This window comes from Hetaerina americana, unplaced genomic scaffold, assembly GCF_022747635.1.
Source record: "Hetaerina americana unplaced genomic scaffold, ioHetAmer1.1.p SCAF_10, whole genome shotgun sequence".
NCBI lineage: Eukaryota > Metazoa > Arthropoda > Insecta > Odonata > Calopterygidae > Hetaerina > Hetaerina americana.
Window position 1 is genome coordinate 14,127,422 of NW_027286070.1, and position 27,041 is coordinate 14,154,462.

At 37.0% G+C, this 27,041-nt stretch overlaps 1 protein-coding gene across 1 annotated transcript in view; it reads right to left on the minus strand.

Annotated features, from left to right (window-relative positions):
• LOC139700254 (uncharacterized) overlaps positions 1-27,041 on the minus strand; it is a 193,591-nt gene that overhangs the window by 133,277 nt on the left and 33,273 nt on the right. The gene's annotated exons all lie outside the window — the stretch shown is intronic.

Consider the following 27,041-nt stretch of genomic DNA (forward strand, 5'->3'; position numbering starts at 1 on the left):
CAGGAAAATAATTGTTCATTGTAGGATCTCATATTTTCACTCAATCAAGAACTTTTTTTTTGAAAAGCGTGTAGTTTTTCTCCTTCCCCCAATGTATAAAAAATATCAGGGTTTAAGTGAGTCATAATTTTTTTGGGAGACATTTACTTTATTGCAGGCGAAGACTGTGAAGCCTCTCCTTTTTCAAACTTTCTGAAAATGATTACACTAAATTGCTAATAACCTCAGGTACCTATTTTCAACCTTATTGTGACGTGTAATAGTTTAAAACATACTCTGGTGGGTAATCTTAATAATAAAGTTGAGTATTTAATTTCCTATCTTGTTTACCATCAGTTTTCATTTTAATGGCCTGAATAATACCTATAAATCAAAATAACCTTTGAAGAACAATGAATAAATGAAGAGTTCCTTGACTTACATTTCTGGAAAAATTGTTTGGCAATCAGCCTGAGATTATTTACTGACTTGAAAATATTATAAACTTGTATTGTATACTTGAAAATTTTTATAAACGTAAAAAAGCTGTTGAATGTATAGCAGTGTAGACATGGCTGTTGAAATCTAGCAAACATTCAAGTATTTCGTAAGCATTAAATTCGCCCTCTCATTCAATACATTGATTTTATTCATGCCCAAAAGGAAGTTCTCTTCCCTCTACATCATTGATCGACTATTGAATTGATATGAAGAGCGCAAGCGTACGAGGTTTGCAGAGAAAATTCTGATTATCTTAAATTGCTTTCTCATTTCGACGGGTAAAGATTCTCTCGCGTGAGCGAAAATGAGCACTTTCCAGTAGTTGATTTATATTTTACCGCTTTTCAACTGACGATGCTGTGGCACAAAAGGAAAGACGGTCGCAGTGAAGTAAATATTAGCAAAAAATGGAGTTACATTTAAACAATTTGGGCCAAGTTAACAATTCTCATAACTGAATAACAAAATAAGAACAGATTATTACGAATAATGGTTTAAATAGAATGGATAGAAACAGGTTTAAATTATAAATGGATATTGATTTAATTCCTTATTCTTATTCATAATGGGAAGTGACATACAGGGTTCGTCCGGAAAATAAGTGTACTGAGCTCAGGAAAAAAAATGTATTACACTTTTACATATCTTAAGCTAATATTCCTCAAAATAGGACCCTTGTGAGTCGATACACTTGTTCCAGCGGCGTTCCCATTCCTGGAACGCTCCCGCGAAGGCATCATCGGGAACCTCTCGAAGACTCGTCGTCGACCTCTTCTCTGCCCTCCACGAACATCTTGTGCCACCGAAAGATCATGTTTCTGGACATGGCTGACTCCCCGTAAGCCTGGTTAATCATACCGACAGTTTCGGTAGACGATTTCCCAAGCTTTACCGCAAATTTGATGGAATAACGCTGCTCCAAAAACTTCGGCATCGCGTTGCGTGACGTGGGTCGAGCGTGGAGGTTCGCGTTAACAGAGCTCCTCACTACACCACAGCTCAGAGCCGACTGCCTTTTTCAGCGTCGCTTGCCAACATACCCCCCTCCAATCGCAGCCCGTCAGAGCGGTGCTGGGCGCGCCTGGAGCGGCGGGAAAAAATCAGCACACTTATTTTCCGGACGAACCCTGTATTTGATCGAGAGGTAGGGAGTTACGATGCAGGGTTTTTATACTATTTTAATGCCAAACTGCTATGCTCGGAATTGGGGGTAGCGAAAATATTGGATGCCAACAGAAATAGCCAGAAGTCTAATTACCTGAACAGAAAATAATAGAAAACTGTTTTTTAAATATCTCTTTAATTTTACTCCTATCAGATTCAGAAATATGTTAATGAAATTTATTGATCTTAAATTCATGTCAATTTTTTTGCATCCCGAACCAATCCGATTGACATCTCTTTCCATCCAATTCAGATGGAACACTTTAGTTTATTTAGCTAGCGAGTGATTTTTTAACTAGTGCCGAGAGATTTAAGAAAATTCTTGCAAAATACCACTTGTTAGGATTTGTATTTAACAATCTAGAGGATTTGTAATACTAAACCATATTAGGACTTTAGGTTAAACTCTGATTGAATGAAACTCATTTTTTTAAATTCACACAATCCCTGAAAAAATTGGTAAATCTGACATTTTAGCCTATAATTAACAACATAATTGAAGCGTCTTGTGATTTACCTTCCAAGTCATTTGCTGTTTATGAACACTACCAGCATTCTATAAAGATAGCGTTTAACACAATAAATCTATGCACCCTTGTGCATGGTTTAATGTCTCAAAACTGTGCAAATTTGAAAACTCAGCTTTCGTAAATTTATGCTCCTTCTATTAGATCACGCAAGTTGCTTTGAAAAGTTACAATCGAAGTCTACAAAGCCACTCTGCTCGTATAGATAGATAAAAACCACTTCACCTCAATCCTACTTTCGATATTCTGCTAAAAATGTTTCTTTCGGTGAAACATATATCAAACTCTTCGTTTTTTTACGCTTTGTAATACGAATGTAACATGGGCATTAAGGATCACTAATATTTCACGTGTTTAGAGGGATAGGTAAGTAAAAAGATCTAATTTTAATATTTCATTCCTGTTGCGGAACTATCCACTGCCAAACATTCAAGCAGCGATTTTAGGATACAATGTAATTTTGTATTACAAGTAAATGGTATAAAAAATGTTTTTTCACTGCTAGCTGTTTAGGAGAAAATAACTGACAACGTACGTTAGGTAATATAAAATTAGTAGGAATGAATTTTGGTTAACTTCCTCTCTAAAATCAATTAAGTACGTAACAATAAACCTTTCGTCCTGTGTTTATCAGAATGGTAATTAGAGCTTTGAAAGCCCATTTGCATTTATAACTAATTTATACAGATGTAACAAAAACGTTACAGGAGTATTTTATCACCTCGACATTAGGAGAGGGGAACAATAGAAATGGAACCATGGATTCTGTAGAAGAAAGTGCTCTCGAATCTACATATTTCACGTGTTCGAGCGTAAAATAATAGAGAAGGAGGTAGTCGAAATTAGTTGCAGAAAGAAAAATCTTTGCAGTCAATTAAAAGACGAGCGTCCATGATCCCAAGTAGAGAGTCTACTCCCTCCATAATTAAATGATATTTCCTCTGATGTGTCAACCTATAAGAGCAAAGTTACAGTAACAAATGCACTGCAAAATTTCGTCATCTTCTTCATACCAAGAATGATCACAATGTTTTAATATATATATATATATATATATATATATATATATATATATATATATATATATATATATATATATATATATATATTTCGGTATATTCCTAAAAATAGCGTGGTGACTAAATTCAATCCATTTTAACGACTATTTGATTTAAGATTATACGTCATTGGTCTTTGGTAGTTATTCTATGTAAACTTAATGCTAAACGAGGTGTTTTTTGAGTTGAAAAAGGAAGGGCCGAAGAAAAAGCAGTATTCAGACAAGATCGGAAATTCGAGACGTGATAAAAATTGTGGTACATCATTTGGATGACTCGTCTTTAAGAGTAGAAAATATTGTACTTCCATGATATTAATTCGCCGAGGTTAATTAATTTACACGACAAGGGCCGTCCCTTCATCAAAGAGCGGTTAAAAATACTTGACTGAGGATAGAAATCACCGGCACCCACCTTGTTGCGTGAGGGGCTGTCACTAATCACCTAGCGGATCAATTCCAAGTGCCACTCGGCGCATCTTCGCTGTTTAACTCGAGAGCGAAGAGCGGCCTTAGAGAGGGAGAGGATCCGAGTGCCAAGGTCGTCGGGAGGATGGCTGCACGCAACGTCGGATTACCCCCATCCCACCACCATCCCATTCCCCGACTTCCATTCTCCAACCCCCCTCACACGATACCGGGGAGTGAAAAAAGGAACCCTCTCCAGGGGCTCATTCGCCCTTCCCCCTCGTTCTCCCGGCCACCCACGAACCCTGCGAGCCTCATCCGACCTCAATAACTCGCACCACATACTCCCACCACCACAACCCTCCATGAAATCTTCTTTTCCAACTCCTGCACTCACTCTCCACAACACCGCATAACTTCCTTCTCCCAAGGCGACAGCGGAGCCATCCACCCGCCCCTGGGGCCGCGGGAGGAGCAGAGAACTTCCTCGTCCGCCGTGCATCGCCCCAGAGAGGGAAGGCGCGAGCGAGGAAGCGGGTGAGCGGATGCGAGTGAAGGAGGCCGGGGCTGATTTAAACGGGTGTCGGGGACACAGGAGGGGCTGGCTCTCTCTCTCTCTGTAAGGTAAATGGACGGAAGGATGGTTGGAGATAACGCGCGGGCGCCTGGCAAGTTTGCGGGGAGTTTAAGGAGGGCGGGGGAGAGACGTAGGGGGAGTAAAGCAGGAAATCATCGCGTATCAGTCACCATCTGGGGATCCATCAGAAAAGAAACACGCGATACCTACCAAAGTAAAAAAAATTGATAACCTCTTATGGCCATGTGACTCCGTCACGCGCACAAAAGAACATTTGCTTCTCTAGTGAGAAGGCCTTCGTTCACGACGACATGAAGTAAGGGAAAGTCAGGAGCCTCGGCTCAATAATCACCACCAAGGTTTAAACGAGCAGCAGCTTTTGGGTTTGATTGTAAATACAATAAGTTCCAAGTGAACGTAAATCTCCATCTACAATAAAGAATGCAAGCAACGGCTTCGGCGTTTTCAGGGCAATGATTTTAGATCAGAAGTACATTCTTGTTCAAATTGTTGTTTAAAGTCCAGGTACAGATTGAAGTGTTAAAATAACTCAAATGTTGAAAAAAATATTCATGATAGATCACATTCACCATAGGTAAAATGGTAAAAAACTTGTCTACGATTTTAAAGCCACATTTCATCTCGAATATTCTTGTTTCAAAAACTCATTTTGTCAATGCCTCACCGCCCCTAAAAAATGTTAACATGGCAATAATCTAGTTATTGCTATCGATCATTAAAGACATAGAGGGATCTAGTGTGATTTGTTTACGATACATAATCTATCCCGATAAGCATTAAAGTGTGTTCTGTATATATACACGGAGGGCGCGTCACTCTCCCATTCCTATTTCACAGACGGTTATAATTTCAGGATGAACTCAGGATTTTGATTTTTGTGTATTTTGTGACAATTTATCAGTAGAATACGTAGTTTTCAGGCTTGTTTTTGCTTTTGGGTGCAACGAGATTGCCCTGGGTTCAAATTCCGTGCAATATCTTTGGACTACTCAAGCCAAAATCAATGCTGTTCGGTGTACCAGACCTGCTTGAAAAACCGTTAGTGGTGGAGGAAGATGAACTAGGTTACCTTTCCTTACCTTTCCTGAATTCGTGACAATAGCAAACCTTGCAGCACCGTTCGGCGTACGTTCTAGGGTCACTGATCAAAAGCAACCTTCGGGTTGATTACTTCATGATGTTTCTTACACTCGTGTCAGTATACACACACATATCTCTCTCTCTCTCTCTATGTATATATATATATATATATATATATATATATATATATATATATATATATATATATATATATATATATTATTTATTATTATTAGGTAATCTGCCGGTTAAGGTAAGCTTTTGGATGGACATAATTACTAATTAAATAATTTGTGACCCCTAGCAAAACACAACATCCTACTTTACATCAAGACCCTCTTCACCTCTGAGTACTTTCTTCCTCCCTTCATCCTGTCCAACATCCCTAACCTGTTCCTTCCCTTTCCTCGTTTGCCTAACATTCTCCCCTCAATTACAGTCTTCAACATCCCGCTGCCGGTCAATACCTCCTTCATCCACTTTTCCTGCCTCAATAGGATTGCTCCCAACTAACCCCTCTTCGCCCACCATACCAAGTACTTCCTCGTTTTTTTTCTTCTCTGTCCATTTATTTATTTTTTTTAAATCTTTATTTATATTTATTCTCATCCCATACCTGTCGCCCTGATTTTTCAATTCACTAAGCAATGCTTGCAGCCCCTTGGCTGACTGACAAACTAAAGCTTGGTCATCAGCCAACCTAACTGATTTTACGAATTCCCCGCCCACTTTCATTCCTACCTCAGGTTCTTCCCATGCCTCTTTAATCATTTCCTCTGCATACAGGTTGAACAGCAGCGGTGATAATGGGCAACCCTGCCTTACACCTCTTCCTAACACTGCCCATCCGGACTCCCCGTTCCCCACCCGCACCTAAGCAGTCTGAGACATGTACAGGTTGCGGATTAGCCTCCTTTCCCTCCAATCTATTCCTATTTTCTGCGGAATACTCATCAGTTTTTCCCAATTCAATCTATCAAACGCTTCTTCGAAATCTACGAAACAGGCAAATACAACGTGATTGTACTATATATTCCTCTCGATTAATAATCTCATTACTGCAATGGCATCACGCGTACCTCTCCCCTTCCTAAACCCAAACTGATCATCCCGTAAGTAATCATTTGCCCTACTCTCTATCCTTTTGTTTATGATCCTAAGAACAACTTTAGCTGCGTGGGATATCTATATATATATATATATATATATATATATATATACATTCAAACACGAAATCCCGCCAAACGGCGAATAAATACTCATATATACAGAAACAGATATAAGGAAACGGGATAGGAACACATATAAAGGACGAACACAATAGAGGTGGGGAAGGCGGAATCGAACGGATCACAAGAGTAAAAATATTTCCTCAACCGGGACTCGAACACCGGATCTTTCCACTTGCCGGGCGGATGCTCTTAACCACTTGAGCTATCGAGGATAGTCAATTTACCCTGAGATCCGTGGGTCTAATATGTCGCCAAGCGCCCCGATTCTTTCAGCCAAGAGATGGCGTCAGGGGGCTGTTTCACCCACCAAAGGAGAAATAGACAATACACAAGGAAAGGAAAGGACAGTGGGTTAGAATTCATACAACATCATACAGGAAAGGAACAGTGCGTTTCGTGGCACGCATAGCCAGAAGAAAGAGATGAGCCACATTGGCCAAATACACATTCAAACACGAAATCCAAATCCAATTCAAACACGATATATATATATATATATATATATATATATATATATATATATATATATATATATATATATATATATATATATATGTATATAGAGATATACCATATATGAGTGTGTGTGCTCCGGGTTTTATTACATCAGCCAACAAAACTTTATTGGATCAGTAATTTTGAGCCTTTAATTAACCTGAAAGGATCAATCTTATGCCATAATTAAAAAAAACGCCATGACCATAAAGCTGTCCTGTTCCACATGCTAAACACAAGGGGTCTCTTTCATCGTGTGAGAATACCATAGGTAACTGGGTAACTTCAGGTCATGAGTTTTTACACGAATAAAGACAGACACCCTCGACATAAAATAGCAGTTTCCACGCTACAGGTGCAGTCTATACTACGAGGCTAAAAGTTCCTCATACCTGAAAGTATTACCGATAAAAAATCAAAGATTTTGAGGTAATTATTAATTAAATAACCTCCCAATCCTAATGTCTTGATTGTACAAGCCCTTCCATTCACCACCCTTCCCCTCCCGTCTGGGTGCTTGGCATGTGGTAATTCCAAGTTAGACATACCGCATCAAAACGAAATGTTGCTTAAAAGTTTTCAATATAAACTTTACATTTTTGGCTAATGGAAATAATTGTGATATTATAATTCGAAATATTTTTACTAACATTTGTGTACATGTATCAGTGTACCAAAGCACAAAATATTTCTATATTTCTATCAGAAACTTTGAGGAAAACAATGAATTCAGTATAACAATGGCCATACCATAGGTTACTTAATTTTCAAAATGTTTATTACTTAAGTAAAGCCATTCGTAGTTATTCTTACCCTTTGTCTTTTCATTTCCGTTATTTTTATATTATTTGAAATATCATAACTACAATTATTTTATTGGCATTCTACTCGTGAAGGTCGAACGGTACAGCATTACATCTCCTTGCCCCTCCTAGCAAAACACAGCCGGACATCCGACGCTATAATGCCTTCTTTATTACAAAATATTGCGTTCCTCATTTGACAATGTAAAATATGCTTCTTCTTTTTCTACCTCTTCCTTTTTGCCTTATGTTCTCATCTCTAATACAGTTCACCACCGAAAATCAAAGCCTTGTATCCATACTTCTTGCTTCAATTGCCTTTCCCCTAAGTGTCCACTCTTCCCTCAGCATGCACTATGTAGGACTCAATAGGTTCAAACAATCCCCTGTCCACCCCCACCATGCAAAGAACTTTCTCGTTTGTTTTGCTTTATGTCCACTTCACTTAAAGTAAAAAAAATAAAAGTAAATAAAGTAAAAAATAAAAAAAAATTTCTTATTATTCTAACTCACCATAACTGTCATCGATTCCCTCTTTCTTAAGAAACTGTCTTAACCTTCCTCCTTGTAATAGCCATATCGTTTTGACTAATTCTGTCCAAAACACTTTCGAGGTAGTTAAACTGCTACATATCCTCTATTTTACAAATTCCTATTTTAATATTTAAACAAAATTTCCTATTTCTCTAAAACCTCATAACTTTGCATTGTTTGCTTTTATTCTTATCACAGATCTATTACCGTGACTTTCAAATCAGCTCAGCAGTCCATGTAACCCCTTGGTTGACTGGATAACTAAAGTTTGATCATCCGTAAAACAAACTAATTTTATAAATTTCCCATTGATTTCTATTCCACTTGTTGCCATGCCTCGATAACGATTTCCTTCAGATCTACGTAGAGATGACGCAATTACACGTGACACGATGATGAAAGCAAACGTTACGATGAGCACTTGTTTATTCTTATCTTCCTATCACTACCCAACATGACTCAATCCACCACTTGCACTTGAGCAGTCTGTTGCATTTTTAGTTTGGCGATAAAGTCGTATTATTCCTCCAACCCTCTCATATTTTCTGCAATGCATAAATTAATTCTTCTATTCTAACTTTAATCAATCTATTCACTCTTCCGAACGCCTTCTCAAAATCTACTTGACGAATAAATACACAATAATTTTATCCTATATTTCTCTATATTAATGACCTCAATGTGCCTCTGCCTTCTTTCTGCAATCAAACTTATCATTTCATACGTAATCATTTACCACCTGTTCATCCTGTTATTGATTATACTGAATACTACTTTAGCTGTGTTTTGCGTGAAATTTAACTTATTGTTATACGTCCCGCACATGGCTTCTTTCCCATTTTCGGGATGGTACTAATCCTTATCTGTCAAAATATTTCGGTCAAGTTCCTTCAAAACTAATGTTACGAATTATTCAATAAAAGGTTTTCCTACCACCTTCAGTAAAACCCATGAGTATATCCAAGGAAGTGCCATCTAACAGCCATAGTTTTATCTCATTTTAATACTTTAAATACTCTTTCTATTAAGTCAACAAGAATTTCAGGGTCTAAGCTATGCTAATCAACGTCATATTCTCCTTCTATAAGCCTGATAGTCTGATATCTTTACCTTAATGCATATATATTTATACCTGTAGTTTTTCTCTGATGAATTTTCCCTGGTTCAGTAAATATTTTTCCTAACTTATCTTTGATTGTTTGCAAGACTTTTCCCTTCTTATTTATTGATAGATCAATCATCTTTCCATACAGTGCTCGCATTTCACCCTTCTTTTTTATCTTTCCCTGAGCTCGCCTGAGACTTCCACCAAGGTAATGTCACTCTATTAATTTTCCTCCTCAGTTTAGTGATCAATATCGGATACTATATTCTACTTACTCTTGCGTTTAAATTTTTCATTTTTATATCTAGCCTGTCTAATCATCTCGCCTGCAATCAATTTTTTTGTTGTCCTTTTCCCATTTACTTTTTCTATAGCTTTGTTTGCGACTGTAGATATTCCTTTATTGATATGTTCCTATTTTTCTTCAATTGCACCCTGCTCCTTTTCCTAACTGATGATTTTATTAACAGCCTGCTGATACTACTTCATGGTCTTTCGGGTTTTTCCTTCAACATATCATTACCTCAACCGCCTTCGCAGATTTATCCTCTTGAATCCGGCTTTACACTTTATTTATACTAAATGATGATCATAAACTGCATCCGCTTCAGGGATAATTTTCATAAGAATACTTTTAATTGATAGCATTTTCCATTGCCTTCTTCAATATTGCTTTAAACGTGACACAACTCTTAAATGGCCGGCCCACTGAGTTCAGACGCCTTTGCGGGCTGGCCAATCTAGCATTCAAGCAGGAAAACATATTATAAGTATGAATATATAAATAAGTCATATATATATATATGTATATATATATATATATTTATGTATGTGTGTGTGGGATAATATCAACGGCATTGGCCATTAGTTTTGAATGAAACCATTCAATGGTCACGTTGTTGCTGGTATTCAGCTTTCGTTTGGCTGCCCCTCATGTTCATAACTGTGTGTGAATTTTCTATACGTTTACTAACGCCATAATGTTGTAGTTACTTCGAAAAAGATATGCAATAATTGGTATTTGGTGCTCAATTACTGCCACCAAGTGTCATTGCGCTTGATTATGAGCAAGTGTGTAGATATAGGATGGAAAATAAATCAAGAAAAATTTCCCTCTCTCCTAATTGTTGCCACTACAGCCGGTTTCCAGAGATGCTTCGTTGGCCTGTTTCCACGTTTTTAGTTTAAGTTATTTTGAGCCTTTTTACCTTACCTAAGTAGGATTGTGTGAACTAGGGTCACATACGAAAGCAGTATGGTTTATCTAAATACCAACCACATTGGTTACCAACCTCACATTGGTTATTAAGGAAATCAGGTGCAAAAAATGTCTTAATGCTTCGGTAATTGATTTCTCTCCCAAATGTTAAGGACATCATATCATTAGATTAATTTTGGCAATAACTTAGCTTGATTAAAATTATACAGTATCTACTTTTGGTTATATTTTTCTTAGTTTTCAACATACTTGACCTAAGATGAGTGTCGAAAAATCTTTGAATGTTATTTGAATTTAGATAATTGTCGAAGGAGTTAATAAGTTAAGTTGCATGCCATAGGAAGGATATAATCCAGATATTCATAACTCGTAATCCGCGGTATAAATATTTTTGTAAATTTGTTACCATGGTGATGCCTGAATAGAAAAAATAATGTTATTATACTTATATGCTTGATGAGAGTAATATATGTAGGTAGTTAATTGTTAAAAGATGAATTATGTTTTCTCTAACATTTTATCTTTAAATTTAAATACGAGCCATTGAAGCAATTTCGTGTCTAGCCGTCATTCTTCATCCCAGAGGGCATATTAACTTGGGATTGAAAGTTGACGCCTCACATTTCATCGTAGTTACGCGGGTTTAACTGAAAGATTGGAATTTACAGCCTATAACAATGTCCATCAATCTTGCACACATATCAAATGCCGAGGATTCGATGGTTTATACAATTATCCCCATACATTCCCAAGACCTCCAAGAATTTGTTAACTCCACAGCAAAAATCACTGAGACTCTTCTAGATGGTTCAATATTTCAGGAAAACTAAATACCACGTCTACTGTTCTTATCCTATTGGTCACACCTTAGTATCCAAACTCATCAACCGAAATCAAAAGACGCATCGTATTGTGAAATAGCCGACTGATATGTTAGAATCTTCGAAAAGTTAAAAAGATTAAACAATCTTTAACAGAAAATATTTCCAAATTTTACTTTCAACCGAGGTAAATATTCACTTTATTTATTACACTTTCTTATTTCCGCGTAAATGTGTTGAAAATGACCGACCGCACTTACTAAACTGGCACTGTACCATTTCTTAAGCGATCAAGAATGTCATGGGATTATAAATGCAAAAAGGAATAGCAAAGGCGTACAATTTGGTCATTATTTCCCTGTGTAGTCCAGATTTAGAGAGATTTAAATATCCAATAACTTACGCGCTTTGAATTTCATACATTCTAATAGGACGCTACTCATATCAATTATTCATAGAACGAAAAAATATATGGAAAACTATCACTATCCCTTAAAATTTGAAAGTGAAATTGAAAGCCACATCGTAAATATTCATTTTTCTTGGTCATAGCAAGCAAATAATTACATATAAAAGACAATATTAAAACTAGGAAAGGGCTGTCGTTTCAGCTGTTTGGTGATTGTCAACTCTAATAACCATTAGGGCTTACCTGCCATTCTCATTTCGTATTTTAACTCCACCAAATTTTTTTTAGTTTTCTTCCGGTAGTATTTTCAAACTTTAATGCATTATTAACGAACTTTGCTCCACCTGTCAACAAAAGATGTTCCGAGACTTTTTAAATATTAAAAATTCTTACTCATCCCACGGGACAGGTATTTATAACATAACCTAACCTAAAATGTTCCATGTTGTTGTTGTTGAATATTTTATTTATACATATACTTAGAAACATTTTATTAAGCTACATCTACAGCTTACTCTGCTCTCCATGTATACCTACTCTTGCCTCATCGTATTAAAATTTGTTGAGCATTTATTATGATTTGTTTCTAAATCACGGACACGTTTAATAAAAGTTGAAGGAAATTACTTAAATAGCACAGCGGTATTAGATTAAATGAGTTTTTGAGTGGCTAAAGACCAACAAAGCTTCTCATTATTTCAGTTAGTCTACTGTGAGCATGAAATTCATTTGAAGGTGCCTGTAACAAAAGTAGTCGTAATTAACTAAGTAAATAGGAAAGTTGACTTCTTGGTGAGGGTTACAATGGAATGATTTATCATATAAAAGATTTTTTATATCCTGGCAGAATATTTTTGACAGTTGAATTTATGAATTAAGATAACTTAAAGAGAAGAAATCCTGGCTAGAAGGCAGTTTTTAGTACCTGGAGTATAAGAAAGAATGAATGCCTTTCGAGGGCAGAAAAACTGGCCTGTATGAAAGAATTCTCCTCCCATTGTTATGTTCTGGAAGTGTTACTTGCGTGTGGGACGATAAGTTCAAATATCGAATAAATGCGGTTGGTATGGTGTACCTAAGAAATGTTTCAGGGAAGAATGAAAGAGATCATTGGGTCCAAAGAATGGCTCGAAAGAAAGAATGTGGATTGGATCAATGTATATTAGGCAATAATGAAACAAGTGTGCTCCACTGTCTTGTTCACCCTAAGAGAATGGGTGAAAGTCAAAGGATGACGAATTTACCTAATTTTAGGTGCAAAGGATAATGTAAAAAAGGGGCATATGTGTGAGGTAAGTAAAACAATTACAAAAAAATGGAAATTTGAGATCAACTACTTTAAGTGAGCAATTTGTCTTTCATTGCCTCATATCCGGGTTTATTCTATGATGATTAAAATTGCAAAAAAGACATGTGGATAACATGCCAGCAATAACTATATTTCTATTTCATTTCATGATGAATCAAATAAGAAAATTACGCCAAAATAAGCAGGAAATTCCAGTCAGTACATCCGAAAAGAATGATTAAATGCCTAAAAATATTATATAAGTATACGCCGTACACTAAGCGATCTCCAACCTTGATCCTATCAAATCTCGGAAATCAATTAATAACCCTTTAAAAGTTTAAAAGAAAACTAGTCGCACCCATATACATTGGTAAAAGAAGCAACGGAGACTTTCAAATGTAATCACATTTTTAACCCATGCGGAAAGTCACATTCACATTCTGAAAAAAGATGTTAAAGTAAAAATAGAAAAATAGCGAGTGAGGGCAGACAAGGGTTTTTCAGTGGATGGACGTCGAAGGTCAACCTTCACGATGAATTAGCACTGATCGCAGTTGAAATTAACAGTGGAATAAACCCTAACGACAACCGTCCATCGGAGAGGAAAATGGCTCTTAGGAATGTTGGTGGTTTAAGAGAGGTGACAGGAGTAGTAGTAGGAGAAGGACCTGGGTGAATTTGGAGAGAGGAGGAATGACCGTAAGGCGAGAGGGGGGTTTAGGAGCAAGGTTGGAGTCGTGAGCAGAGGGGAGAAGGTCGAGGGACATCGAAATGCAAATGGATGAAGGACTTAGGTTTAAAGAAAAACGAGGGAAAACACCGTAAAAACACGCCCTCGTAAAATTCGCTCGTCAGAAAATGATCATGGTTCCCTGAAACCGTAAAATTTAGGAGCCAAAAGCTTGCCGAAAGATAAAAACCAAACCCTAAGCTAGCGGAAATAAGAGAAAATCGAAAACATTGATGTTGAGAAAAGCGTTTGGGGAGGGGCAATAAAAGAATGGGGACAAGATGAAGTAGCACAAGCTGACAACCTTTTTTTCCCCCTCTACTTTTACCGAAACAAAGGGAGAGGAAATAGCCTGGAAATAAACGGTAGAAAGAACCAGGACAACCGATTAATAAGGACAAACATAAACGAGGGAAAAAAAGACGGGAGAGACCGGGAAGGGAAATGACAGAAGGGTGGTCACGGGGTGTCGGCAACATTAGAGAATCGCCGCACGGGAACCCTGAGACCTCAGAAACCACGAAACTGCGCGCTGCTCGGTCGAGACGGTCAACGTTCCCTGCACCCCGACCTCCCCTCGAGCGAAACCCCGTCTTACCCACGCACGCTCCACTCACTCCTCTCGTCCACCCGCACGGACTCCCCCTCTGCTTCCTTCGTCAGCCCTCGTTCAACCCCATCGGAAACGTCCCCACACTCATCGACCGCCGCCGGTGTGACCACTGGGGCCGTGACCTGAGCGCCTTACGGAGTTCTCAATACGTCGCCCACCCGAACATCGCCACTTCTCATCGTCGCCGCCCTCTTGACAATGCCCGGCCCGCAATGGTCCGCGGAATAAAGAAACCAAGAGGACCTGGAGCTGAATATTTCAAAAGCCAAGTAGCGAAAGTTGGTGGGGCGGTGCTCAGAGGGGGGAGGGGTGGAGGAGGGTGGCCAGGAAAGTGTGCTAGGGTGGTCCTACCGCTGCGGATTGAGGAAGTGGAAGGAGGTGGGGGAGGAAATGGGAAAGAGGTGGTTTGGGACGCGGGCGTGGGAAAAAAGTGAAAGGGCTCTGGAGAGTGAAATTAAAGAGAGGTGGATGGATGAAATGGAGAGGAGGAGAATGGGTGGAAAGTTGCTGTAAAATCTTCAAGATGAGAAAAAAGAAGACTCTTAGAAGTGGCTTATTCGTAAGAACTGTTACCGTTAAAGTGACAAGAAATGAAACTCAGTTGAAAACGGTAATACACCCCGAGGGATAATTTCTAAAAATTTATTTCATGATATCATTTTCCTACGTCCATAATTATTATAGAGGTACATTTAGTTAAAAATGTAATTAATTATATCTGTGGTAGCATTATCAACTTGTGGGATAACGATAACTTTAAACGTTTTTACAATTTTAATCCCCTTTACGCATACTCACGGCCTTTTAAAATTTATTTTTCTTTAATCCATCACTAATTATCGTTTATTTTCAATATGGAATGCTTACACTAAAAGTGACCAATTGTAAACTATAACACTAATAAATTTTATTGAAATATACGAATAGTAACTTCATTTAAATGTTAAAATTGCGATAATGCTAACAGTTTATCGTTTTGTAGCTACTATGAATGGAATTAAATAATCGCACTATAGTATTTGAAATTACCTGAACACTGGTTACGCTCGAGGAAAAACTGTTTTGTTAATAAGACACTTGAGAAATGAAATAAACAAACAAAAATTGGATAAAATATAAGGTAACCTAAATGACCAACGTGGTGTACCTGAAATGACATCCAACCAATGTTGACGCTTGCCCGCCTGTCGAATCTAACCACCTGGTACATATTCCTATTTAAGAAAACAACCAGCCTTTCTCTGAAGTAGCACCTAGTCGAGCGAGAAGTGAAATATCTAATTTAATATCTAGGGTAGGATATCATGGAGCGTCTGAAGGTACAAATGAGGGTAGGAAGGAAGGGTAATTTACTCACATCATGAGGATATTAAAGTCAGACATAGGGATTGAATAAACACTGTGATATGAGATGTATCCTGAATATTTCCTCGTAACAAAACGTATGAAACTACGCTAGCTACCTATGAATGAAGAGGTCACTTTACCACCGACAAAACCTGATGCCATCGAACAAATTACCTTCTCTGGATCAATCATGACTTCATCCGATGGGTTGGACAACGCTGCCACTAAGAATAGCCATAATTAAGAGGGACTTCAGAGTAAAATAAATTCCGAGTGATAAATCTAGCTCAAGGCTCACGCCTATATGGTAATGGAAGAAATTATGTTGTAATCAAGGAAATTTTTTGTTTATTGAACAAGCTCAATATGCTTTGTTAAATTCCACAACCCCGAAGTTTCAAAGCGTTGCCATTTTTCCTTGCATGTTTGTTTGATACCGTAAGTATACTATGTGTCTTTACTTTAATTTTGGGGCGCATGCGGCTGATACGAGACGGAGAGCGTGGTGTAAACTTGGTTGACCTCCAGGGCAGTTATAACTACGATTTGGAATGCGAATTTCCACCGGCAAAATGTTTACTGAGTATGTTTTATAGCCATTTAAAACACCTTAAAGCAGAATACCTTTGCTTCTTACTTTCCATATTAACAAAACGAATCAATAAATATTTGGAATGATGACCCACTTCTTTTCAACCACCAGTTGATATTAAACTCTAATACCATTTCAAGCACGCCCAATGTTTTCACTGAGTTACAGAAACAAATGAGAAAAATAAGGAATTAAAGGAGGATTCAAAGAGTTAGAGATACTTTTTGAAGCAAAGGAAATACCCCACAGTATCTTTGCTAAGTATAGGTTGGTAAATTATCAGGGTAGCGCCAACAAAAGGGTGTGTGTTAGAGGGTGTTAGGCCACCAATTTCTACAGAAACTGTTGATTTATTTCTTGTAAATTCTATTCCCTTTTTATAGTTGTTAATGGTGCGAGGGAAAATTATTCCATGTATTGATCGGCTCTGCAGTCAAATTTTCTTAAATAATCGCCCACCTAAAATATTGAACAAGATTAATTCCTTCTGTTTAGTATTTAACTCAAATGATATTTATTCTAAAATTTTAATTTACGCCTCTAATTTACCTGTTTCCTGCGTCTCAAAGCTAAGGTCTTTCACTAACGACTTTACGTTCATTGTGTGCTCATAACAATCTTACCAAATAGGTATTTTATGTAAAAACCATCCCTATTCTCTGAGAAATAGAGTGAAATGGTAACACTTATTGGAGATTTGAAGAAGAATTTGTGCTAGTCATTTGTACAATAAATAACAAAATAAAAGAAACGTAAAAATGGACATTCCTTGAAATCATCAAATTTTTCCCATCAGCATACCCGAAGGCCTTATACGACGCAAGATCCTCAAAAATAAAGAAATGAATTTCCATTTTAATGCTGAATAATGAACGACTACCTAAGTTTTACATATTCCAAAGAAACTGCGGGAGATGCCGCAACAGTAACTTTTAACGGAGTCATCCGCTAATGTGCATTTCAATGCAACAATTTCAGAGCGTAAAAATCATTCGCCTTGACTGGGACTCGAACCCAGATCCCTCAATATCCGGTCGAGTGCTATAGCCACTTAAGCTACCGAGGCGTCCTCTTAGCTTAGCTTAGCTCGCCTCTTAGCTTAGCTCGCCTCGGTAGCTTAAGTGGCTAGCACTCGACCGGATATTGAGGGATCTGGGTTCGAGTCCCAGTCAAGGCGAATGATTTTTACGCTCTGAAATTGTTGCATTTAAGTTTTACATGATGGCATTGAAATTTATTCAGTATATATTATCAATATATTATATCTCTATGCGGTGATCTAGGAGGGTGGTCTGAAAAGTTCCTGACCTAACAAAGATACAAGACATTTTTTTCTGAAATTTTCTGAGGTCGGAAACTTTTCAGACCACCCTCGTAAGTAACACAAAGCAACAATGTACAACTAACATTGAAATAAAATTACATTTAAATTCAGGAATTCTCCATCTGCCACATTTGAATTGCAAGATACAAATCTTAAAATCAAATCATATAAATGTTTTTTGACTGAAAAATTAGTGAATATGGATTAGTAATAGGTTTGGTGAGGTTCTAAAAATCCAATATCTCGAAATATTATTCACATTTTTCCCAGGTGTTATTTTCAGGCTCAACCGATAATTGACCATAATTGACCCTTATATTTTTAGATGACTTTTGGACTTCCAAGATAATGGCAAAATAAAAACTTTTTATAGCCATTAATTAAGCTTTGGAGGAAATATTTTAGCGACATTTTAGATTTTCTCGCTAACTTAGGCGGTGAAGTGACTTTTTCTAACTCGTACTAAAAATTACAATACTCCATAGTTGGAGATTGCGAGCAAGAGATAATTTAAAAAGAGACGTTTCAGGCGTGATATGGTGGAATATCATGATTAATTAAAAATAGCAATTTTCCACAAAAATAAAATTTTTGTGGAAAATTGCTATTTTTAATTAAAGAGATAATTTATTGATCTGTTAATTTGTGAAGCCAGAACAACTGATAACTATTTCATTTACTTCTTACGTGAAACACTTTTTAGTCTGCCAGTAAGTTAACAGCCAAAGTCAAAATCCTTAGAACAAATGCGAGAATCCTTCACAGAGGAATAACTCTTATGCCGTATATACAAGGAGAAGCTCTCAACAGCTCGTAGCACACATAGAAAACGTTACAGAAAAACTATTATTTTTTTGCAAAGTTTTTTTGCAAAGATTACCCAACTATTCTGTACAATCTTGACGGGTTTTAGTATTAATGTTAGCATAACGGACAGTACATTCAGCGAATAGAAAGTAGCGAATTGACAAATCACTGTCATAAGGGAAGGGATAACTGCAGGGACAAGATAAATGCTGAAGAACATTACAAATTCGGTGGAGGAGAAATGAAAGTAAAGGAAGGTAGAAGGAGAGGGTAAGGAAATGTTATGAAGTAGAGCATGAGGGAAAATGTAGGGGGAAGGAGGAGGGATTGGAAATAGAAATGGAAATAATTTATCACTGTGAGAATGAAGCCCAGTCGAGTACTTATGGACGTCATCCTCAAAATTTTACTTTACTTTCTTTAGAGAGCAAATAATGTGACTATTTAATAATTAACTTCAGAGGGGTTCAGACCATTCACTTTATAAAATTGTTTATTCCCACCAATACTGATTCCTCCCATTGCATAAGAATACTTTTCAAAAGCTTAAGCACAAGGGGGTTTTCGAAATAAATGCAATTAGTTTTTAACGGTGATTCATGAAAGAGATTTTCACAGCTCTTCACAACTTCAAAGCACTGCCAATAGGCCTCTACCCATTTTTTGCAGCGACACTGCAATGACCGGTGGGTACCCTGGAAGAGATTTTGGGGACCTCTAGTAAGTTCTTCGTCACGGCCGATTGGATCTCTTCAATGGACGAAAATCGGGTTCCTTTCAGAGCTGCCCTGATCCGTGGGAACTAATACAAGTCTGCTGGGGCGACGTTAGGACTGCTCGTATAGGTGGGGGGGGGGGCAGCGTTGGCATCTGGTGTTTGTCCAGGAACTCGCGGACTCGTAGCGCGTTGTGATTAGGCGCGTTGCCTTGATGGAGTTGCCACGTAGCGGATATGACTATTCTCGTCCGGATTACTCTTTTTGGAGTATTTCCAGCACGTACACCCAGAGAGCAGCGATAACTGTCAGCCCTTGAGAAAAAAACTCCTTATGGACCACTGCTTTGCTGTCGAAAAAGACAATGAGCATTGTTTCCTGTTTTTGATTTGCTCATTCTTGCCTTTTTGGGCTTGGGGGACTGGTCGGTGTGCCACTCAGAGCTTTGGCGTTTTGTTTTTGAGTCGTATTAAAAAACCCAGGTTTCATCACCAGGGATGACGTTGTCCAAATAATCAGGTGCATTTTCAATACATTGCAAAAGTTCACTTGAAATTTTCACTCGGGCGGTCTTTCGTGGCATGGTCGGCGCGCGGCGGTTTACAATAACTGACGTCCTGTCGTTTTCACAGCTTGTAGAGCACTGAGGCTGGTTTTACGGCAAAGCTTAGCATCCCTGGCGCTTATTTTAAGTGGTTCCTCTCCAACTGATAGAAGCGCCACGAGTAATTTAATCGCATTAATTTTGAAACGTACTCTGCATTACTAGATTTCAAAGTATCTTTTTAACATAGAATCTGATATATATATATATATATATATATATATATATATATATATATATATATATATATATATATATATATATATATATATATATATATATATATATATACACACACACACACGAGGGTAATCCGGAAAGTAGTACCCGTTCGTGAAATAAAGACACAAAAGTAAATATTAACAAACATAAAAAATTTTATTTGAAAGAGGATACTTTAAACTACTTCTCAACATAATCTCTAAGCAAATTAAGGCATTTGTCATAACGTGTGACAAGTTTCTGTATTCCTGCTGCATAGTCCTTCGCCGCCAGCTCATTGAGATACGCGAGGGACCCATCTTGCACAAATTTTTGCATAACGCAGATGGTGTTTAACAATTTCATGAACAATTGTTCGAGAAACATTGGGAAAATGCTCACAGATGTCATCAATTGTGACGCGCCGATCGTTCCTCACGAATTCGTCAACTGAGCTCACCAGTTGGTCTGTAATGACAGACGGTCTCTCCGAACGCTCATCGTCGTGTGTGTTCCCCCTCCCCATGTTGAAGTTGCGACACCACCGCCGAACAGACGACTCGTCCATTACATTGTCTCCATACACCTCCTTTAATTGGCGATGAATATCACATGGGCGAACGTTTCTTGCATTGAGGAATTTAATCACTGCCCTCACTTCACAACTGGCGGCGTTCTCAATTTTTTTAAACATTGTAAACAATCACAGAAACAACACAGGCAATGCTAGCGTCACGCAACTTGGCTCAGAGAAGGCAGACAAGCCACTGAAGCTATCTGACCTCGTCCAGCGGCTACTCGCGTCGTCAGCACTTCATGCGGCACGAACGGGTACTACTTTCCGGATGACCCTCGTGTGTGTGTGTGTGTGTGTGTATATATATATATATATATATATATATATATATATATATATATATATATATATATATATATATATATATATATATATATAAGAAGTTATCAGTTTATAACGCATCATTCATAACATTAAACAGGGAAACAGGGTAATACATCTTAAGGGCTAATATTATTATCATTTACACCAGTTAAGGTAGTTGAATTATGCCTGAAAAAGTCGTAGTGTGACATCATTTCATGTACAACGTTGATAGGATATCGCGTACATGTTATCATGCCGCCAGTATCGTAAAACTCACCATGAAGTTTTTAATTATATGTTAACATTCGACATTAACTCTATGGAGCAAGTCTTATTTGATATTCGATTAATAATGAAGACCAATAATTAGTGATTGCCCATGTTTCAGATGGATTTTTTTGGTGATGGTATCATCTGCGTATCTTTCTAAAGCATGATAAACATAGACTTATTGCATATTTATTGTTACATATTATGCCCATTAATTGTTTAACATGGTCAGTGATAAAATATTTTACATTCCCAATGGTTTTCCGAAATAACAACGTGAAGAAAATTTCATAAAACATCTTGGGCATTATTTCCATGAACTACAATCTAGTCTTGGGATTAGCTAGGTGAGTGTGACAAACTCAGTACGATAAATGGATCTAGAACCGTGCACAGAATTGAAATAGAAATAAACTCGATATAATTTGGGTGAAAGGGTCGGTGTACCTTGTTATAGGGGGTGGTGAGGTGGAGATAAGAGAGGGCTGGGCGGGGGGTGGCGAGACGAGTAGCAGCGGAAATGAGAGAAGGGATAACGACTGCAGAGGTTAAGGGGAAGTGTTAGGCACGTTCTCGGGAAGACAGAGAGGACGCTTTCGGATGCCTGAATCTTATATTGCAATCTTATTACGCTTGTAGACCTTTCGGAAATTCCATGCCCTTCTGAAACGATGAAATAGGCGCGCGCTCGCGGGGTCACATCCAACAGATTCAAGAAGAGATTTACTGGGGCGTAACGTAATAGATAGCGGCGTTAGAATAGCGCATGTAAACTGATAAAAATAGCTTTCTTCAAAGGAGTCACCGAGATAGCGGGAATGCAGGACCACATTTGTGAATAGGAAGACGCTCGAATTACGCATTGGTGAACAGGTGCTTGGTTTGATGTGAAGTGACTAGAGAGTTTACTCTTTGAATGAAGCTCCAAAAGCAATTCGCACAGGATTGTATTATTTGGGGCATGCGATTCTGTCTTCAAGAGCATGATAAGCTGAAACATAGCTTTCCCTAATTGAAAGAAATAAGATTTTCTCAGAAAAGCGTCCATTGCAGAAGCATTTGGTGATGAAGCAAAATTTGTGGATAATCAAAACGTTATCGGTAATTTAAACAGTCATTATCTTGTTGAATTGCCCTTGAAAAGAGGTAATCAAATAATAAATCAATTTATCATGCACCTTCTGTAACTTAACTCGTATATGTATTATAACTAATAAGTGTGCCTATACGTCTACCATAAGCTATAGATACAGTAATCAACCCGAAGGTCGGTTTGGTAGGAGATGGTAGAGCTTACCTAATTCTAAGCTCAACGGCGCATGTAATTCAAATATAAGGATAGGGGGACCAGTTTCTATATCAACAGAAACACATACGGCTCCATTTTCAACCACTAATACTTAAGGTGCTCTTGAGAATTTCAACTAAAATTTTAACTTCAATATACGTATTTATCATGGACATCCAATTAGTTTCTTTATTTGTTCAGTTATTTCTAGAGACAGTGATATCAATATGAAAAGCTTATATATACATAATGAGATATAATGCGTATTGATAAATACGAAGAACTAGTTAGGCATTTTCCTTTAAATAAACACATTTCATTTATCAAGCTCAGAACACTCCCAAGGGTGACTATGGAAAAGTTATTTATTGTAATATAAGATATAATTTCAAAAAATAACAGAAAATGAACAATTGCTACTGTTTAATTAATTTTAATTTCAACACTTATACAAAGAGAGAGAAAGAGAGTATATTTTCTCAATTTGTAAAATTTGATAATACTAACTATGCAGTTACCTCTTCATGTCCATCTTGTTCATTTCAAATAGCATCCTTATAGTAATGATTTGGACTTGACTTCAGCTTTCTTACAGTTGTAGGTTAAAAACTTCAAATTGGCACATCCTGTCCTGAATCCTGCCAGAAAATGCCACCCTCTAATCCCGGTGTCATGTCGAATTTATTCGCAATGCAAAAGGATGGTAATAGATGTTGGTGCGTGCACCAACATCTATTATCATCCTTTTGCATTTTATTACCATACTTTTTTCGTATTTTTTATTTAATCTGAGATACCTTCACTGCGCTAAAGTACATTGTACTGAAGTAAACATTGGATAACGGATTTATAAGCCCAAGAATGATCGTATCATTTTTTAAACAGGTGGTATGTGAATATAAAATTATTATTTTTTTAAAAATAATGAGTAAAGACTTCACAGTAAAATACCGTATAACCTCTGCTGTTCGAATGGCACAGTAAAGAAAATAAAAACATTGACGTCTTCACGTCCATAGCTAACTTGAATTATTTTCCCAAGGACAAAGAATTGGGTATACCTTTTTCTTGATTGCCACGCTCACAGTACATGTCTTCTTTCATTTCCCATAGGTTTAAATTATCATTTTAATTCCAAGTATCTGCAACATTGAGTTCGCATAACTACCTCCATTTTGACGAGTATCACATCAGTTCCCTTATTAAACCGAGAATATTTCACCCATATTCGCACGTGCAGGAACGAAAATAAGATGTGGTAACAAAACTATATCCTATGAGACGCCTAGTAGTAGCATGGTCTCCGAATACAAATTTGTCGAAGGAGCAATAGTGTAATTTGGAGGGTCATTGCACCCATTTTATGAAGTGTCACCGCTAAATACGGAACTGAATTTTTCTTGTTATCATTTTTTCATGCGGTAAATTTACGTTGAAAAACAACTGTTAATAGAATATTAAACGAGCATGCCCACCACACAATGGTTCATACGTAGGTCGTATTCTTCATACTCTTCAATAGTTTTCTGATACTTAAAAGCTACTTGTTTATTGTATGAGTGGAAAGGATAAATTTAGTCTCTTTTGACCCCTTCTTAAACTGACTATATTATAAAATATTAAATAAAGTTAGTCTTTAGTATGAGTGGAGAATAACAAATTTAAATTGGATAAACCAAATAGCTTCAAATAGTTTGGTTGAGAATCAGATCAATAAAAAAGCTAAAGCAAATGGTAGAGGAACACTAAATTTAATTTGAGGTGCAATAGTCTACGAAAAACATCAATAATATGGACATCAAGAGAGAAGACCAATAGAGGAAGGTAGATTAATTAGGAGAATGAAATGATGGAAGTGGACTGCTGTAGTAAAAAATATGAGCTTCCTAGTTAAAAGCTTTCCAAACGCCAGCACTTTCATGGATTTTCCAGTCATAATTAAAACTTTGTCCAGTGTAATTATTCTTCGATTTATTGCTATCAACGTGTCCGAGAATACGAAAAGGCAGGAGAGTGAAGGTAATACTGTGCTAAATATATATGCATGTTAAATGTGCTACATCAAATAAGAAAATGATAACCTCTACATACATTCAATATTGACTATACTATCACCTCATGTAGATTTTAATAATACTCATCCTAGTGAATATTACTGGTAAACACAGAAAAGGTAGTTGAAGGTGGTTGAAATTCTTACGAAATTCTCAAAGACTCTGAGAGTCACATTGTTATACATAAACCGACTGCAAATAGAAGGAGATGAAAGAAAAACTTTCTGGGTAAAAACAATATCAGCCCAGGTTAAAAGCCCTGGCGTACTTCCTCAAGCTAAAATAGCAACCATAGCAATGGGCGTGGCTATTTCAACTTTGAAGACGAAACAAGTGTAAATGTTCAAGCGTACGATAGAGTCAGAAACTATCGTGAAAATGATGATATATAGTGCGATAAATGCACTAGTCAAATCGAATATTGGATTGAAATAATCGAATTCCCTCAGATATCTCGTGTGGAAGTAATTTCATCCAACTATCCTACTCGGTCGTTATCGATCCTAAATTCGTATGGCAGTGGGTATGATACACGTTTAAGTTGGTATTTTGAGTGAACTCCAACACATGTCAATTCCTATGCATTCTGAACCCATAAGGTATTGTGAATTTTAAAATTTCCGAGCATCTAATTGATGATCGGAGCAAAATTAATTATTAAAATTACGAAAAAAATTTGCATCGATTTAAAAATAAATTATCTTTTATTGAATGTTTCGAAAAAAATAGAACTCTTCCATATTTTTTGTAGAACGAACCCCAAATATTCATTTATGATAATTTTTACTTCATGATAAGCTTTTTTAGTTTAAGTACAAATTCACGACAAAAGATTTTCTTATCTTTTCATCAAGATGAAATCCTTGCATAAAAGTTCATAGCATATCATCACCTTCAGTATTTTAGTCCAAAGGTTGTTTGTTAGAATATTAAACTTCTGAATAGCCACATGTTAATCCTCTCCACTCATATCTATCTAATGCTAATTAACGTCTATGATATAATAGGTATTCCAACTAGCAAGTTATTTACCCTACGTATATGACCCTGTGCTCTTCTTCCCAGTTCTCTTCAGAGAACTCGAAACAGCGAATTTTTCCTTTTTATTGTCTTTTAAAAATCCAATGCTGCCTGCTTCATATCATATTCCGTTTGTTCATGTGATCTTCAGCATCGGCCTCCAGGACTATGTTTCCACGTCTTCATTTATAATATGATTATTGAATGGTCCATGCCTTTGACCCATACACTACTCCACACGAATGCATTGTTACAATGATTCCCAGTATCTAAACTTACCTTCTTTAAACATATTATTTTTCTCTTCATGAAAACCCTTTATGGCTTGAGCTATATTTCGATTGATCGGGCTCTTTCCATCTCATTCATGCCACATCCATGATAGGCGAAATAATCAATTTTCATAGTTTTTACTACCATCAACTGTAAATCTGAATACAGCTTCTCCATACTCCTGAGTCTAGTAATTCGTTTTGCTGCTGATTTTCAAGTTCCTTGTCAACTCGTTTGCATTGTAGGCACATAAAATTTTGGATCCTCAGCTATTACTGCAATGTCATACGCAAAATCGAACATATTGATTTCTTTCCCGTTCACCATAATATAGCTCTTCCGCTTCTGTTTTTATCTCTTAACTGAACGGCGTTGGCTGGATGCTGCATCTTTTCCTGACGTCTATATTGATTTTTGCTCCTATTTCCCCCGCACCTTCATTCACATCGTGTCAAGTTTATTATTGATCACTAGATATTATTTTTCAGTCATTTTCCACGTAAGGTATATCTGGCAGTTTGAATTTCCACTCAATATATTCAAAGACCTTTAAGTTCAGGAACCTTTCGTATAACACTTGTTGACGAGTATTATTTTTTACAAATAGGGAGATTTTTCGTAGGTCGTTCCTCTAATTTTCTTGAATAGAAATTATTTTTTCGACAGGTTTCCTTCTATTTGTCCCTTTATTTTTTTATCAATTGTGACGTCAATCTTTTCCTTACTACACATCAACAGTCAGCGTTCCTATTCCTCACATCCTTTCGTTTTCGCTTCCTTTTCACTGAGATGAAATGTATCCATTCCGTTTAACTGGACGAATAAGCTTTTATTCCATTTAACTCCATTTATTTCATAATTACTTTATTGTTATTACATATGCAACGTCGGACAAAAGAAATTCATATTTATTGTCGTAAGTTTCAATGAATGAATAACCACATAAAAAATTCTACTCTAACATCTTAGTCCATTTTTAGAATAATAAGGAAAAAAGGACAAGGGTTGCTCAATTTTCTATTTGCGCATTCGTATTTATTTATGTATTTCCGTCGCATCATATATATTCCGATCGTATTACGTGTATCTTTTTCCA